The 15,480-nt window shown below is 35.9% G+C and overlaps 1 protein-coding gene across 1 annotated transcript in view; it reads right to left on the bottom strand.

The window, feature by feature from the left end:
* Positions 1-15,480, bottom strand: part of LOC128983609 (protein slit) — a 383,814-nt gene that overhangs the window by 173,595 nt on the left and 194,739 nt on the right. The gene's annotated exons all lie outside the window — the stretch shown is intronic.

Raw genomic sequence — 15,480 nt, 5'->3', positions numbered from 1 at the left:
AGTCATTTATCTTTCTTTACAAGTAATTTTCTTAGGTAAAAACAAATTCACCTGTAGATTATCTATGTTTTCAGCAATTAAAAAATCTACTTGATGCAGACAATAGATTTATTCTACTCCTAAAGTTTTATTCTTTGTGATTTATTCTAAAAGATTAATTTATTAAAGATTTATTCTACTCCTACAAACCCTAAAGTGTTTTATAAGTTTGGTCTTTGAGTGGTACATGTGAAAGTTACGTATACTTCTCTCGGTGTAAGCACTTTCTTGTAAAATAATAACAACCTGATAATAACACGTCACGAACCATCACATTCGTACAAGCAGATATTTACAATCGACGGCGAGCGTATATCCTACAGGGGGACCAGTTAGCCACAGGGTGGCCCCCGACAACTCTAATGGCCGAGTATAACAAGCCGTAAACGTTTATTTTATACGGCCAAATGAGAGTCACGGCACCCACAACAGTCTCAATAAAGGCCATAATTCGACCGTAAATTAAAGGCGGCCGCGGCGGTTAAGTAGGGTGATTAACGCAGAGGCGGATGCGGAGAAGGTGTCGTAATAACACTGCAGCTACGTGCGCCACAGAATTACGGAAATTGTTTTAATGGCACATTAATGAAGTATCAGAAACGTGCTGTGAACTACGTGCTCTGCTGTGATTGGGAGTGCCGATGCCGCTTCCAACTGTGACTTACTTATAGTAATACACTCCGGTTAATAATGTGGCTACTATTCGATATGGACATACTATGGCGTATTTAAAGTGGCCATTAAATTCTGAAATTACTGTACCCTCATCCGATTTTTTTTACGAAGTAGATAAATAACTGGCATATTTTTAGCTTACAACCATCAATACACTATCTAAAAAGCCCTCGCACATAAACTGTTATATGATGTTCTAAAAATGCAGAGTGCAGGAACATTAGGAGACGTTGTTTTAGGGACCATTAACAGAATCCATCTCCAGCTTACGATGTTCATTCAATTACCGGGGTTTTAACAATGTGAGTAATGTTGAATGGTTATGTTGCCTTTAGGGTACTGCTGCTGTAATACTTATGTCGTTGACTAGTATATTGATTGTAAATGTTTATATCAACCTCCACTGTCGATAATATAGATATTGCTGCAACTTCAGTATAACCGTTTAAGGTCGGTAAGATATATGAAAACTAAAATTAATGTGTCAAAGCTTGTTAGAACACTTATATTTTGTTTTCGAAAAAAATGTGTTACTTGTTATCAAGTCAGGAAGTGTAAGTGGGGTTGAAGTTTCAATTACAATATCTTAACATAACTACTAATTATCTTATAATAGATCCAAGACATGGTCAAAAATATATACCAATTACAGTATACAGCTATAGTACGTTAAATATGAAGGAAAATATTTATGACATTTGGATTCTGAAGTAGACATCCAATCTGAGAAGCTTCTGTACCAGTTTCTTTTTTCATACAAAAGCACAACAGTTAAATGCCATCAACAAATTGTGCTATAGTCCACGTTATTTCCTCCAAGATTTCTTACCATGATAGTTCATAGGACATAAAATATGCTGTATAATACGGTAAGTTATTCTTTTAGTTTGACTTGGTTAAAAGGTTACTGTAACTTATACGACGGAATTCAGTAATTGAAATCAACACCCTCTGTTGATAGTTAAATTTCATTTTTATTCTAAACCTCGCTAACATTGGAATGGAATGTCTTCTTCAGACAGTAAACCAAGGTAATATATACCGACATTAACTAAAAAGAGTTCATTTAAAAAAAAATTGATTTCTCATCCTACATGGACGAAAACTGGAGTCGAAAATTCAGAAGGTGAGCGTATTTCCTCGTACATTTCAATAAACCCTTATACAAATTTATCGTTTGAGAGTTGGTCGTTGTGGTCGGTTGTTTGGTAGGTCCGGCCACCCGCAGCGCTGTATACCCTGACAGCTGTCTCTGTCATTGTCATTCTGACAACTCGGCTCAAACATATCAAAGCTGGCGGATCAACTCCGGCGACCTCCTTATATATATCACTGTACTGATCCATGGAGAAGCTAGGCCCATTAGAGGACATGTTGTGGCAATGGCAGTATGTCAATGTCAAATATTGTGTATGTCGCTGAGGGTGTTTTGTTTGGAATCATAAATTGATAAATATAAATAATGTACCAAATTATTAGGGTACAATGTTGTGCCCAAATGCTAGAAAAGCCTTTACGAAAATATTATTACTAAAATTGCATCATTATCTACAAAATGTTCCAAGTGTGCAAGTGTGTATATAAACAGTACCTTCCAATAAGTTTATGAACAGTTAAGGCATAATGCACCAATGCATTGCAAAATGTACAGAATGCAACTTCCTATATTCTATGAAGGGAGTTGAAAAACATCTGCGATTCGTCTATACCAAAGTAGTGAGGTCCAGTCTTCAGTTTAAATGGTCATTCAATAATGTTACCGTCATAATCCAGCAAGAATGGCTGTTTTGAATCCAAGCGGAGCGGGGCTAAACTAATTATTTGTATAACTAGGATAAGAATAGTAAATATCACTATAAAGACGAGCCTGGGAAACACCATCAAGCCCCGATATGGGACTTTCGTGACGATATTGAACGATAATTTTATCACGATGAAAAAACTACCTACTTCATCAAATAAAAAAGAATTATGTTATATTTGTAATCTATTTATTTTTCTAATCCAAACACAATATAGTACAATTAATTTTAGTGTAAAATTCAGCCGATTGAACATCAACAAACTGCCAAAACAAACAAATAAGTTTGTATTGTTCATTGTAAGCTTGTAACTTTGTTGATGTCAGGCAAAGTATTGTTTGTGTAGCGAAAGTAATGTTTATGTCAGGAAAAGTCAGCTGATCACTATTTATTTTTTGGTGTATGGAAATTGTAGATTTTTTCAGGATCTCACCTGTATTGAATGGGCTATTATCCAATACAGAGCGATGAAAAGAATCCGATGTACATTTTCCTTAGGTGTTTGAACAGTTAGAACGGACATAAACGGAAGTTAGTTATCGATTGTAGTTCATTGTTGCATTGTCGTCGGATATTCGTACTTTTACCTGCCTATACTAATATCTGTAGTTGAGTATTACATGATAACATAACCAAAATCAGTCTTACCAAAATGCCAAGGTTTGCCAGCAAGACAATGTACCAAGGTTCCCTTTCTCAGATAAAAATAGTAATTTTGCAAGTAATGTGATGGACGGTCAGTTATAATTTACAAGAGAGTTAACAATTTTATGTAAACAAGCTGGTCCGGCCCACTTGATCGTTCGTCGTCCCTCATTATTTTTGACATCCAGTGTTTTACATACAAACTAGAGGAAGGCTATTGAGTGGGTTTAGGGCGTGTTTCAATAAACACGTTTTGACGAGGTAGTCGTTATTAAAGTTGTAATTTGACTATTTTCATGTATAATGAGGGTTTAAGTGATTATACTTGGACAATACATTGATCAAGACTTAAATTCGTTAAAATGTATCGCAAATTTTGTAATTAGCGTTTATCTTATATTGCGATTCATGTGTGTGTTTGTGAATGTCCCAAATGTGTGTAGCAATGACCTGTATGAATTAATTCCTTAGAAGAACAATGTTTTTTGTATATCGATCGGAAAGTCAGTCGGTCGGACGTCATTCGCCTATTGGGTCGGATGATGATTGGAGTGTCCAATCGAAATCGAACACCACTTACCATCGTTTATGTATATTTACCGTCTCGTGAGTAACAGTATAAGCGTAAATATATGTTTTCAGTGTTATAAGACGTTTCTTTTATTTACTTTCCGTAAATTTAATAACACGTAGAATGCTGATCAAGAAGTATATTGATCGAAAAAATAATTGCTAGATATATTTTTCTTTAATATTATAGTATTCAAACATTGCACGTAATTGGTTTTTGTTTACGGACCAGACTTCGTGCTCCGCCAGCCAACAATGGTTTACACAAAACGAACATTTGACTAAAGATATTGCCGTGCAAACGGCATGCCACAAATATGACGGCGAAAACAATAAGAGAAGAAATAAAAATGATTTGCTGTTGCGGGGCGAGAGTTTATCGCTCAATCCCCTACCAAGCTCGCAGTTTGTGTGTAGGCTACTTCTCTAGCAGACTGGGCCGTTGTAGAGGTTATTTGTGAATATATCGCATATATGGTAATTGCAGTTGCGGGGCGAGAGTTTATCGCTCAATCCCCTACCAAGCTCTCAGTTTGTGTGTAGGCTACTTCTCTAGCAGACTGCAGTTGCGGGGCGAGAGTTTATCGCTCAATCCCCTACCAAGCTCGCAGTTTGTGTGTAGGCTACTTCTCTAGCAGACTGGGCCTTTGTAGAGGTTATTTGTGAATATATCGCATATATGGTATTTGCAGTTGCGGGGCGAGAGTTTATCGCTCAATCCCCTACCAAGCTCGCAGTTTGTGTGTAGGCTACTTCTCTAGCAGACTGGGCCTTTGTAGAGGTTGTTTGTGAATATATCACATATATGGTATTTGCAGTTGCGGGGCGAGAGTTTATCGCTCAATCCCCCACCAAGCTCGCAGTTTGTGTGTAGGCTACTTCTCTAGCAGACTGGGCCTTTGTAGAGGTTATTTGTGAATAAATCACATATATATGGTATTTGCAGTTGCGGGGCGAGAGTTTATCGCTCAATCCCCTACCAAGCTCGCAGTTTGTGTGTAGGCTACTTCTCTAGCAGACTGGGCCTTTGTAGAGGTTATTTGTGAATATATCGCATATATGGTATTTGCAGTTGCGGGGCGAGAGTTTATCGCTCAATCCCCTACCAAGCTCGCAGTTTGTGTGTAGGCTACTTCTCTAGCAGACTGGGCCTTTGTAGAGGTTATTTGTGAATATATCGCATATATGGTATTTGCAGTTGCGGGGCGAGAGTTTATCGCTCAATCCCCTACCAAGCTCGCAGTTTGTGTGTAGGCTACTTCTCTAGCAGACTGGGCCGTTGTAGAGGTTATTTGTGAATATATCGCATATATGGTATTTGCAGTTGCGGGGCGAGAGTTTATCGCTCAATCCCCTACCAAGCTCGCAGTTTGTGTGTAGGCTACTTCTCTAGCAGACTGGGCCTTTGTAGAGGTTATTTGTGAATTTATCACATATATGGTTAGACGAACCATTTATATCAATGGTAAAACTAAGGTTGAATATTGCATAAATATACAAATTGCATATGCGTATGTTCAGGTTAAAGAGACCATAATATTCACATTATAAACACATTATTGTATATGAACATTAATTTAAATTGTTAAATTATTTTCTTTTGGAAATAAAATCCAACAGCTTGTAAAAGCTTTAGTAACCAGTTGCCGAGTTATACATGAGTTCAATCAACCTGAATGTTCATTGGTTGAAGACTGGACCATCACGACTTTATGAACTTTAGTCTTAATCATGATTAAACTATAGATTTATATTTTTCTTTTAGTGTTTAATTTTAAGATAATACTCTTAACTGGCATTTCATTGTCTATTAGTATGTTAATAATCTACAAGATGAACGCTACCAATGTACATCGACAGCGTTAACTCACATAGTTAATCAACATCAACTAGTTTGGGCTGGTTTGACATCTCGACCTGGTGACGTCTGTAGTACTGTATTCCGGTAGACCCTGTGTGGTCCACTTTTTCACGGGTTCGGTCCTCGTTTGATGCCTTCCTTGCCCAATTCGGAATGTTTCTACCGGGCACGCTTCAGTGAGTCCTATCATTGTTCCTTTTTGGTATCTCTGGCCTCGCATTCTTCAGCATCTAGGTATTAGGTATTAGGGGCCTTCCTAAATTGAGTAGCTTGGTAGTGGGTTGGATGTCATTCAGTGTAGATTACAGTTAGCCAGTAACGTTTCCAATTACTTTACTAAAGTTTAGAATTTTAAATGGTGTATAAGACAGAATATTTGAATGATAATACTCCAAATTTCGAGGTAAATACTGAACTCCACGTCTTCAACTCATCTTCTTACAACTTCGATACAAGTTGTGTGTCAATTATATTGATAGTATAAAAAAGTGTTTATTAAATTACAATAACTTGAGGAGCATGAGTTTACAATCCCAACAGTAACTAATGCACTTCAGAATTTTCAGGATATATCTAGTTATTTAGCTTTTTTAACAGGTTTTGGAAAAATCTAAAAGCATTTTTAGCAAGGTTTGGAAAATAATGCATAAAAAATTCAAAATGATTACCGGTAGCTATTGCGAAATGAAAATCACAATAATTTTAATCCCATTTCTAACAGTACTCATCGAGTATTCAAATAATCGACTGTTTGAATTTACCTTTAGTCTGATGGGCTGTTAAAGTTGCCAAGAACCATTAGTTACGACTTCTCAACAATTATCCGCATCATTACCTAACCAAAGAATCCAGGATAATAAATCTCGACAACTTTTGTTGGGAGCCGAGGAATCTTCCGATCGGTATTCAATTATATTCTTTCCTTCCCTGATAGACTTTGGAGGAAATTAAGTGTAACCACAGTTTTCAATTTAACTTGCGAGGTTGTATCAGGGTGGCTGTGAAGGGGGAGTGGTGGGAGAGGGGTAAAGTATACCCACAATGTCACCTTGTATTGTTAAACTCCCATTATTGTTGCTACACACTACACTTGCATTTCAATACACAACAAGTGCACGCTCGCAGCACACATGTTATACTTTTGATTCATACTCGATGTAAGTAGACTTTCTATAAAATAATATTGTTTGCAGTATGCCTATCATTTTTAAGATGTAGTTATTTGTAACAGTATTTGTAAGAATCTATTGTGTTGGATATATTATGTTAAATCATCCATTTATGATAACAATTTCTTAAGTTATTGTTTTACAATTTAATAGTGATGCATTTTGTAAACCACTTTAAAGGTTAGAAGCTACAAAGTAAAAAAAATGCAATAAACACTATACCACCAATCACTATAGTCCAGTAGATAGCATAAATTTAAGCCACATCATCAAGGAAACACGCTTAATCGTATGTGGTATTTGTGCCAAAGTTTTACATGCGGAATTAAACACGCATTCATGTTTCCTGTGGATTAGTCACGGAGAGATGTTTATGTTGTGTGGACATGCAGAACTGGCGAATGGTGCAGCAAATGACGACCCAAGACTCTAATGTGCAATGTGTACTGTATATAGAAGTGTGCGTGGGCCTCTCTACAACCTGCCAAGTGTTTCAGTTTTTAAAATGGCTTAACAAGCCGACCAAAGAACTTAGCCCCATATCCACGCCCACTGATTTAATTTGTAGACTAAACGTAGCCATATCTAATAGGCTTAACGAATCATAATTGCCGAACAACCATTAGCGTACAATAAAAGTAAAATGTAAGATTTTGCATTTCAATTCTACATTAATATCTGCTATATGATAAATATGCGAGATAGACAAGTTTAAAAACAAAAACGTATTAGATGTATACATAACTGGCAGTTAGGAAACAGCTGTATTGTTTTTGATAATCTATATATTAATTTGAAACTGTTTTTCTTTGTGACAGCTAATTTGAGAGAACGGCTGGGTGTAGAAACTCGGTAGGGGTCTCTAAATGAAGGTCTTGGTCTGTAGATGAGCCATTAAAAGAGAAACGTGGTAAATTCCCTTGGGGCTCTGCCCCAGTGGCCTTTAAATTCCCATCCCATGTTATTCTTATGGAGGAAAAACGGGTTTTGTCACAGCTAATTACAGAGAACGGCTGGGCGTAGAAACTTGGTAGGGGTCTCTAAAGAAAAGTCTGTAGATGAGCCATCAAAAGAGAAACAAGGTAAATTCCCTTGGGGCTCTGACCCGGAGGCCTTTAAATTTCCCTCTTCAGATTTGTTTACATTACGACCATATGCATACATTTACACTACTTTTGAATAAAACAGCTGTTAATATTTAAATTGTGACTTACTAAATTTGTCAAAATGAAGTATTTGCAATGGTTTTTTTTTCTGATTTTAAAATCAATTTTCTTCTGAATCGTGCCATGTTTTGCAATATAATGTTATATTACCAAATCGGTGGAAAATCCTAATATCACAGTAACTCTTAAAATTATTTTTTATGGAGTTAACTAATATCCTATTGTATGGGTTGGTTTCTGCCTTGTTTACCACTTCTTGGAGATTGCACGTAGACGATATTCTTTGGCGTATTGCATCTGTAGTAGACGATACTTGGTTGGTGTAATTTTTAAAATTACAATGGAAAAAGTGAGAAATACTGGACAATTTGATATACTAAAAATAAAACTGAATTAACATTGTGCTACATTTCTTGAGCAATAATTAAAAGAGCCGATTTGCAAACAATGGAAACAGGAAAGTCATAAAACACAACCAAGTACAGTAGAAGAAATAGAAATAATGTTTTTTTTTTATTTATAATCGTTATTATAGACAAACTAATGCGGCTATGAGTGGGGAAACATTTGTAGAAAACACTAAAAAACAAGGTCAGCTTTTGAAAAAAGATTAGATATTTAAAGATTTTTTTTGATTATAGGCTATCTAACTGCTGTGTACATCTTGAGTATTTCCATAATCTTTGAGTCGACTCTTATAAAGTCATCGGAAATTATGACTGTTATTCGTTTTAAAATAACGCCTGTAATGCTTCGCAATTGCTCGAATTCGAGCAACAGGTACACTAGTATTGTTTTATACCGAAACCGATTAAATCTTTTAAAATCATAATATCATCATCGTCTTTAAAAGACAACTTGAAGAGGCTTTTGCTAAGAGTGAATCATGCAAGCAAGGGAAGCCAATAGAGGAACAGAGCTGGAAATACCGATAGTTATATTGTATATGGAATTTTTATTGGAAACATTTATTTGCGCACCTTTGCGCATAACAATTTTTATTGTAATTGGCACATGCTGTTTTGTAGCATTATAAAAAAAAATATCCAATTCAAATAAATACGAAAGTCTATCCAGTTTTAAGCAATGTTTGTTTTGATATTGTAGCCAATCATATCCATACTGTTCCGTAAAGTCACATACACGTGACTTCATTTACTAAATCTTTACAAACACTAATCAATTTCAAATAAAAATAGGGCAGGGCAAAATTTATTAGCTATTGATTGTCGAATGTTGATAATACAGTTTAACTGTTAAAGACGTTTAGTAGTAATGCATGTTATTGCGAGAGCCATAGTGCACTAGGCATACTGCAGGTCGTGTTGTGTCGCCGCCGAGCATGAGTCCAACCTTCACTACAGTACTACAGCTGTAAAACCGTCAGCCACAAACAAACGCGAACGCAATAACTGGGCTGGCTGGATACGTCTGTTGTGACTGCACGTTTGTTTACAGCACTCACCGTATCAAACTAAATATAACTTGACATTAATATGAGTGGCGGGGCGTTGGAAGGCTAAAAATACAACAGCTTAAAAGACTTTCGACCATTCAATAAAATCCAGTTGAAGTCTCTAGTGATTCAAGTAATGTGTAGTCGGATCAGTGTTTCTTCAAATAACTCTAATTTTGTTGCCTTTGATTAAAAAGTTAATACAATACATTATAATTAACTAAAAATATGAAAATACATTTAAATATGAAATAGCCTACATCAAATACGTGAAAAATAAGGTAAGATAATAAATGGATTTGTGTGCACGTGTTGCGTTTTACGAAATATTCTCGAAACTCACACAAATAACATACAGTTTATTGTGTTTCCAAAACGCAAGCGGGTAACACTTAAATGCATACATGGTTACGCAATACAAGTTGAACTAAAACTGTTTAGTTATTTAGGAGCTAATTTGATATCTTAAGTTTCTACCTATACTAATATAAGGCGATGACCGATGCAGACAGCCGACAAGCTCATTAGAAGTTTCTCTAAAATGCTAAAACGTCTACAGATCTCTCTAATGGCGGTGACTTGAGAGAGAGGAATATATTATGATAAAGAGAGAGGGCGAGAGACAGAGCGGACCTGGTTATCTCTGGTACAATGTTATCAAGAGAACAAATTGTGCCAGTCCTACAGCGGAGGCTTAGTCGCTAATCTTCTCTTCCTCTACGACTCTTGTACTGTCCTTGTTGTGATTCTGCACAGAAACTTATAGTGGGTTGCAGATAAGTTTGTCTTCCCCTAAACTGCTTGATTCGCGCTGTAATAGTGTAATTCATAGATTATATCGGTTAGAAAAAAATATTGAGCTTAACTAGGTGTACCTACACATACAAAATATACTGCCGATATCAAAGAAATATTTTGTAAATCAGATATAATGTAACGTAATAAGGTAACGTAAATTTTAAAACAAAAAATCTGTTCATCAGAAATAACAATAAAAATACTATTGAGGAGCTATCATTAGTATAAAGAACTACGAGTAAGAATATGATTTAAGGTTCACCTTCCCATCGTATTATATTTATTTAGCATGTAAGAACTGTAAGGTGTATCTTTTTTATATTTCAAACCAAAAATGGCACTTGGTTCAAAACTTGTTTATTTTCCTTGAAAATCAACGTTTGCAATCTCTAACAACAAAATCCTTTTTCAGGTTTTTCAGTTTTGCTGACGATGAACAATAAACTATTGTCTGCTGTAATTTGTATCTCTGACGTGGAAATATTTCCAATAGCCGGGGACCCTCAGTGTCAACACTACGAAGTCAAGGATATTGCCATCGATCTCGTCATAATCACCAAACATCCACACAGCTGTCTCTGTCACGGTGGCCTCCAAATATCATGTGCGAATCACAAATCCATCTTCACATTTCCCTTTCAAATCATAACTGGTTTTTCCAATGACACACGCTGGGTGGAATTTGCATTTTAAAACGAACGGTTTTTTTCGTTGTATCAGTATCAAATTTATGGATTTAGCTTTAAATCTAAGTGGAAATGCAAAGGTGGTTTTCAGCTTGTTTACCCTAATGCGAATTGGTTTAAGTTTATTTATCCTACAACTTGTTTTTTGAATAAGTTGATTCCTATTATTTAATTGGGGGGCCTAACCTATTTAGAAATGTAAGATTTACAAATCAAAATTATTGTAACTCTTTTACATATATATACTACAAAATAAGCTGCAAAGCACACTGGTTCTTTCAATAACAGCAGTATTATGACGTACATCAATTAGATCAATTGCACTCGAAAACAGAAAGGTATCTCCCTGCGCAAAATAGCTCACGATGTATGTATAAATATAATTAGCGGTATGGTTCAGAATAGACTGTTGCATTGAGAACAACGAGGTTATCAGTTGAGAGAGACTTTGTAAATGTATCGGTCCTAAATAAGGAGTTATGACCAGAACAGAATAATTTCACAGTCGACTTGCATTGTGAAGATAATAGACAGTAGCTGAGGTTCGGAGAAGCTATAAATATGAGAGATAATAGCCCGTAAATGTACGGGCAGAGATAACTGTCGGACCCGTATACTAAACCGTGGGCAGTGACACATAGAAACACTTCCCTCCTTTTTTTTATTATCTTTATATAGCCTCTTTACTTTTAATCCTACGTACGGCAGAACAATGACTAATAGAAACTCGTGTCTCCTTTGGAACAAAGAAAATATGCATCTTGAGTATTCCAAGCAACGGGAATACAAAAGATATATTGTGATTCAGTACTGCATTGAATATTTGACAAAATCGGAGATTGAATGTGGATCTCTAGTTCCAACAACACAAGATGTAATTTGAATGTATTCTTACAAGTAAAGACCGAACAATACGGTTTTTGTCATTTTTAGTGATACACCATCATTTACATAATGATTAACTTACGATATCAAGGCCAAGCGGTCCAAACCCCTCAAATCACAATGGACATTATATAACAAACTTGTAGCTGGTGGTAAGGAGAAAACTATCGAAAGCAATTCATCCGTGAAATCCTATGGATAAGCCGGAATTCAGACCTAATTTAATTTCTACCCCCACGACTAATATAATAACATCTCTTAGCATGTATAACCCCTAATTGACCTACTATGAGACGTTTAAAGTTCACTCACAAACTGGTGTTCCACGCAGCTGTAGTAAACTATCATGGATGTTTAGACACAACGATAGCTTCGCCAAACATGATCTTGACAGGGTCTGGAGTCAAAACGTGATCTTCTCATCGCTTAATGACAACCTGTACTTTGTAATTTTTTCGCCTTTTCAAAATACCACCCGCACGTTAGACAGGACATGAGTAATTTGTACGAGCTTCACCAGGCTCTATAATTAGTGGACTGGCCTTTAAAGCTCGTCTCTTTCAACAGGCAATTCAAAGGGTAAAGGCGATTCTACTCCCTGGAACGCTTTATACTCTTACTCACGTAATAAGATATTGAAGTTTATTTTATTAGATATGTTGAAATAGTAATTAGTATCTGGGATGTAACTCAGTTTTAGTTTTTAGTGGTTTTGTTGTGTTCTTGATATTGGCTGACAAGACCTTATCAGCCGTACACAGTTGCGGCAGCATGTAAGTTATAGTATTGTTATATTAATATAAAGGCCTTAATATAAGCATAAGTGTGTTGGATATAGTTACTGTTTAAATTGGCGTGAACATTTTCATGAATTACAATTGTACAAAAGCTAGGCTATGGCTACTAAATTGTTATTTATTACTAGCCTCCCTGACTATTCCCCTACCTTCACTACACCAATGATTATACTGTAAATAGGTAAGTGTAACTCTACGTTTGACGTGTATTTAAAATACTCCCCAAATACTTAAGACATATGTGTGAATTATAAATCAGCGCAACTTAAACTATGTAAATAAAGATTTGATATAAAAACTGATACAACAATTGTATCCAACGCATGTTAAAGTAAACTTTACAGTAAGTTCATCAGTACACGATTGTAGTTTTCGCGGTTGCGGGGGAGGAAGGTGCGAGCAGATATCATGTTTATTGTAATATCATTCCAACATGCACTCGATTTGTAAATGCAAATCCAACACTTAAACTCAAGGACCGAGGATTGTATTAAACCAACACGCCTACAGAGTCGTTTGCTGACTCCCTTTTACAAATATAATTTTCCCGGAAAATATTTCATAAATATAATATAATTTTGGATTTAGGCTATATGCGTATTACCAAGTAAAGTGTCTTGTTGAACTTAAGCCAAATATGTCGCGAAGTCAAATGTCGGATAAAAAGTTAGCATATTCAGCTTATTTAACATAATTAAGTATTTAAAAAAATTAATATACATACATATTTGAAATTTTTAGCTTCTTTGACTTTAAAAAGTAAAAAGAATTATGTGCATACATATGTTATTTGAAATTCAAGCGAATATGTCTTTCTTTCAATACAATTTCCTCATTCAATATCTGCAATACATAATTGGCTCGGCTAGTACGATCCTTGATATTCAATACATAAAGCACGTATTCCACTGTCGAGACTCGGAGGAAAGTTGCAGAGCTCGACAAGTGCGTAAAGCGCCCGGGGCGACAACAAGAGTTGCGGGGGGCGTGTGGGGCGTGTAGGCGCGAACCGCTGCGACTTTCTCGCAACTATAGGTCGGTAATTTGCGAATCTCAGCCTCGGGTCGACACGGACACGGCAACACGCATAAACCTTCTACGTTCATACACGAACACAAGCATACACACAACACAGAGACGGCACATACACTAGTCTCCTTCACTCACATATAAACACAATCATAAACACAACACAGATACGGCAACACACACATACACTAGTCTCCTTCACTTATATACAAACACAAACATAAACACAACACAGATACTGCAACACACACATACACTAGTCTCCTTCACTTATATACAAACACAAACATAAACACAACACAGATACGGCAACACACACATACACTAGTCTCCTTCACTTATATACAAACACAAACATAACACAACACAGATACTGCAACACACACATACACTAGTCTCCTTCACTTATATACAAACACAAACATAAACACAACACAGATACGGCAACACACACATACACTAGTCTCCTTCACTTATATACAAACACAAACATAAACACAACACGGATACGGCAACACACACATACACTAGTCTCCTTCACTTATATACAAACACAAACATAAACACAACACAGATACGGCAACACACACATACACTAGTCTCCTTCACTTATATACAAACACAAACATAAACACAACACAGATACTGCAACACACACATACACTAGTCTCCTTCACTTATATACAAACACACACATAAACACAACACAGATACGGCAACACACACATACACTAGTCTCCTTCACTTATATACAAACACAAACATAAACACAACACAGATACTGCAACACACACATACACTAGTCTCCTTCACTTATATACAAACACAAACATAAACACAACACAGATACGGCAACACACACATACACTAGCCTCCTTTACTCATATACAAACACATACATAAACGCAACACAAACCTCCATCACGCATAACACAAATTTCTATTGACCATCCAAAAACGCTTAAAGACTATACATAGAACAGTCTTCACTTTGGGCTGAAAACAACATATACTCGGGCTGAAAATAAATAAACTGTGACTATATTCATGCAGTATTATTTATGTATATCGTTTTTTTTTTTTCATTTAAGTAAAACATACTCACATACGCTAACACCAAGTTCATAACTAACTAAGAAGTTCTAACACAAATGTACAGGGGGCATAAATTTTGATAAAGAGTTCAAAAGTTTAGCCCTTATGGCGAAGTTATCATCAGAGGGACAGTGGTATATCCAACAACTGAGGCCTAACTACTTATTTCACTTTGCCTTCGAGAGAAGTATACAAGCACTATGATTTCTAATAATAACTTAACGTTTAAATATCGAGTCTTATAATGCCTTGATAATCGTAAATAATACATCAAAGACGTTCTTGGATATTTTTTCGCATATACTCTTCAAGCAGCTGTTTGAAATTTCAAGGTTAAAGTGTAAATGTCTTCAATCATAGTCAATTGTGTGCCACGGTTTCTTGGCAAATGTTCATCCGTACCTTAAGGAAAATGTTATAACAGCTATTCTAAATTAGCTTACCACAGCCGACATGGATTCATAAATTAGCTTACCACAGCCGACATGGATTCATAAAGAAACTCTCGTTTACTCACCTGGAAAAAGAAAAACAATTAAATATGGTTATAATACTTATGTGTGCTGTATTGTTGTAAGTACAATATTTGTAACTCACTTCACTCATTTCACTAGGCCTAATAACACTTTAAATGCATTGAAGAAATAAGAACAATGGGTAATTCTAGGTAATGTAAAGTAAACTTAATAACGCTTCGCATAGTTGTATAAACTGCATATTTCCGAACATATCATGTCAATTCTCGCACCCTTTACGTGAACGAATCTCTTTTTATCGCATAGTTAGCAAGGGCCATAGGTTACTTCG

This window comes from Macrosteles quadrilineatus, unplaced genomic scaffold, assembly GCF_028750875.1.
Source record: "Macrosteles quadrilineatus isolate MER2022 unplaced genomic scaffold, UCM_ALF_1.0 Scaffold_1__1_contigs__length_201487025, whole genome shotgun sequence".
NCBI lineage: Eukaryota > Metazoa > Arthropoda > Insecta > Hemiptera > Cicadellidae > Macrosteles > Macrosteles quadrilineatus.
The sequence above is the reverse complement of the archived record's forward strand: the minus strand, read 5'-3'. Positions and strand labels throughout refer to the sequence as shown.